The sequence below is a fragment of the Carlito syrichta genome, unplaced genomic scaffold (assembly GCF_000164805.1).
Source record: "Carlito syrichta isolate Samal-C Ts95f unplaced genomic scaffold, Tarsius_syrichta-2.0.1 Scaffold210641, whole genome shotgun sequence".
Classification (NCBI taxonomy): domain Eukaryota; kingdom Metazoa; phylum Chordata; class Mammalia; order Primates; family Tarsiidae; genus Carlito; species Carlito syrichta.
In genome coordinates this window covers 1-4,021 of record NW_007154737.1, presented here as the reverse complement: position 1 = coordinate 4,021, position 4,021 = coordinate 1, and the positions used below count along the sequence as shown (strand labels likewise).

Sequence of the window (4,021 nt, the reverse complement as noted above, 5' to 3'; positions counted from 1 at the left end):
AGCTGGGCATGGTAGCATGTGCCTGTAGCACTGGCTACTTGGAAGACTGAGGCAGAAGTGTCACCGGAGCCCAGGCGGTTGATGCTAAGATGGCCCTGAGTGTGCCAGTGTACTCCACTTGGGGACCGAACAGAACCACAACTCAAAAAAAAAAGAGGTATATATTCTTGATGGAATACTAGACCCTCAATGTAAAAGAAGATCAAAATTATGTCATTTTCAACAATATCTACGCAGCTGGAGAACCTCATTTTAAATGAATTGTTACAGAAACAAAGAAACTAAATACTGTATGTTCTCACTCACAAGTGTGCCCTAAACACAGGACACAAGAATGGAGATAAAAGGGACTGGGAACTGACTTAAGCAGAGAGGGAGAAAGAGACATATGTACACAAAACTACCCACTGGATACCATGATCCTTTCTGTGATTGCGTGGGCTGTTCAGAGGGAAAAAACTTGCCTTCCTGCCAGAAAACTCTGTAAGTAATTCTCACATGTACGCCATGATTCTAAAGTTATAACATACCAAGAAAAGAAAACTTAACATGGAGGATGCACAAATACATCATATTCGAGACCTTAAAGCCCAGTCTCATTAAAATTTAAAGAAGGAAAATGCTGCAAATTATGCTCTAGATCACTGTGGCACAAAGCTTAAGCAACAATCTTAAGAGAGCCATAAATACCAAAATATTTGTAAATTAAGCAATAGGTACCTGTTGGGGTGGCATTCCTAGGGTACACCTTTTTGTTTAGCCTGAGTCTCTTCATGCTATACCACTTAGAGTGAAGTGGGTCTGTTAAGGGTTCCTGGATGGGAAATCCTCTCCCATCCTCTCTGTGGTATAAATCTGTAAGTCAAGAATAATAAGAGAGCCATACAATTGCCAAAGAATTTAAACTAACCACTTCAGCAACTTATTAGGTGTCATTCTTTCGGTATGCTCTGGTGACAGATGTGTCCTTACAAATGATTTTTCTCTCAGGGGAATTCCAATGTTCCTTCTGAATAGAAACCTAAATCATCTGACATACACTAAAGCCAGTGCTTCTTTGTCTCAGCTAGTGAGAAATTTCATTTTGGGCTCAGTGGCTCAGCCTGTAAACCTGCGCATTTCGGAGGCTGAGGTGAGTGGATTGCCTGAGCCCGCGGATTCGCGACCCACATGGGGAACTTGGCGAGACCTCATCTCTACAATAATCCCAAAATTAGCAGGGCGAGCTAGGGCGTGCCCGTAATTTTAGATACTTGGAAGGCTGAGGGGGATGGACCGATGGAACACAGCAGATCGAGGTTGGGGTGGCCGGGAGTGGCCACTGCACTCCAATCTGGGCGACAGAGTGAGACTACAACTCAAAAAAAAAAAAAAATTTTCAGGGTACGTACCACTTTCCTCCGCACTGGGTGGCATCTGCAATTATGTAAAAGAAGAGAGTGTAAAGATTAGATTATACTGTGCATTGCACAAGTCTCTAATATTTGATTGATGACTTGAAAAACCATTGGTTGAGTCCAAGTTAAAAGTTCTTAAAATTAGGAAGAGATAAAACTTGTAAAAAAGAGACATTTTCTACACAATTTCCCTTTACCAGATATTTAAATGAAAAATTTACAATTCTTAATTCATGGATAAAAATAGATGCTAAAGGAAATGCCTGTACATTATAATTCATAATGAATGCTATCATTTAAAAACGTCTAAATGTGTGAAGTATGTGTCAGTAAGAAAGGGCCACTCAGGACCACAGCACTAAGATATTTATATGGGTCAAACATAATTTACGTTGTTGAATATTTATATCCAACTTCAATTGATAAGGAACAAATTCAGACAAATTACATTTCTCCTCATGAAAATGAAAGGTGGTCTTACCTGGGGAGAAAGCCCTTCTGATTTGCAGGTATTTTCCTCCACATCCTTTATGCAGGCTAGGACAATACAGAAAAAATATCAGTACCCAGATAATTGGTGATTTTGAATCAATTATGGTGCTTTGACTGAGATAGTAGCCAGTTAGTAATGTGATGGCTCATCTAACTAGCCAGTCAGTAATTTGTTGGTTCATCATAGTGAAAGGTTTGGAATGAGTGTTGATGGTCCTGAATCCAGATGTACCAGAAAGGCCCCCAAAACAACGGAAATCAGGCTGTTAAGATAGTCCTGCATTGCGCTTGTATTTTCATTTTTACCACTTTAATCTGGTAGGATTTGAGCATTTGGGGGTTTATGTAGACAATATACAATATACTAAAATATGTCACCAATTCTTATATGCTTTGGCCAGCTGCTTAAAAAATCACCTCAGAGTGGATAGAGGGAAGCACATTGACTACTGATGTCTCACAATTGTTAGAATCTGTGAATGGAGCAAAAACATCTGGCCATCTCTTTGCTTTTCCAAAAGGTGACCGTGACATTCTAAGAGCAAACTACTCTATCAGCATTCACTATAGCATAACCATGTAACCAACACATAAGCACATCTTTGGTAGTTTGAATAAAGAATATGTGAGACGGGGATCAGTGGCTCACCCTGAAATCCCAGGACTTTGAGAGGCCAGGGGAAGCAGATTGCCTGAGTTTGCAGGTTTGAGACCAGCCCAGGCAACTTGGTGAGACCTCACCTCCAAAATTTATAAGAAATTATCCGGGCATGGTAGCGTGCACCTGTAGCACTTCCTAATTGGAAGGCTGAGGCAGAAGTATCCCGGAACCCAGTCAATCGATTTTGGGATGTCTGTGAGTGTACAACTGCACTCCAGCCTGGAGTACCGAGTGTGACCGCAACTCAAAAAAAAAAAAAAAAGTGGTGCATATTCATGATGGAACACTAGACCCTTAATGAAAAAGAAGATCACAATTTTGCCATTTTCAACAATATTTATGCAGCTGGAGACCCTCATTGTAAATGAATTGTTGCAGAACCAAAAATTAAATGCTGCATGTTGTCACTCATAAGTGTGTCCTAAATATGGGGCACAAGAATGGGGACAACAGACACTGGAAACTGATTTAAACAGAGAGAACGAAAGGGAGAAAAGGGACACAAACTACCTACTGGATACCATGATCTCTTCTGTGCTTAGGGGGCTCTTCAGAAGAACAAATATTGCCTTCAGGTAAGAAAACAACGTAAGTACTCTACTCATGTACCCCATGATTCTAAAGTTAAAAAGTACCAAGAAAAGAAAATGCAACATGTAGGATTCACAAAGAGGTCAGATTTGAGACCTTAAAGCCCAGTCTCATTAATTTTCCAAGGTAGAAACACTGCAAGTTATACCCTCAGATCACTGTGACACATGGCTGTAAGCAACAATCTTAAGAGAGCCAAAAATACCAAAATGTTTGCAAATTAATCAGTAGGTGCCTCTTTGGGTGGCATTCGTAGGCACAACTTGTAGTTTTGCATGAGCCTCTTATTCTTCAACCACAGAGAGGAAGTGGAAATTTCAAGAGTTCCCTCACAGAATATCCTGTCCACAAAGTATTGTGATATAAAATTATAAGCTAACAAGTGTGAGATAGCCTTAAAATGCCAAAATAATTTCAAATATGCACTTCAGGGACTTATTGGGTGTCATTCATACGGTACGCTCTCATCATAGTTGTGTCCCTACAAAAGGATTTTCTCTCATGAGACTCCCAGTTGTCCTTCTGAATAGAAACCTAGAGCAGCTCCTACACACGAAAGCCAGCTGCTTCTTTTTCTCAGCTTGTAAGAAATTTCAGGGTACATACCTGTTTCCTCTACCCTGGGTGGCATCTGTAATTATGTAAAAGAAGACAGTGTAAAGATTAGATTATGCCGTGTAATGCACAGCTATCTAATATTTTATTGATACTTAAAAGACCTTTGGTTGAGTGAAAATTAAAAGACCCTAAAATTAAGAAGAGATTAAAACTGTGAAAAAGAAAAACAATTTCTGCAGAATTTCCCATTACCAGAGATGTATGTTAAAATTTTAGAATTCCTTTTTCATGGATTAAAATAGATGCTGAAGGAAATGCCTGT

The 4,021-nt window shown here is 39.7% G+C and overlaps 1 long non-coding RNA gene across 1 annotated transcript; it reads right to left on the bottom strand.

Moving 5' to 3' along the window:
- Positions 1 to 788: 788 nt before the first annotated feature.
- On the bottom strand, positions 789 to 1,966 carry LOC103253211. Its single transcript, XR_503846.1, has 3 exons — positions 1,879 to 1,966; positions 1,392 to 1,416; positions 789 to 855 (listed from the first exon to the last, which is right to left on the bottom strand). It is a non-coding gene; the product is annotated as an uncharacterized LOC103253211 (long non-coding RNA).
- Positions 1,967 to 4,021: the final 2,055 nt, after the last annotated feature.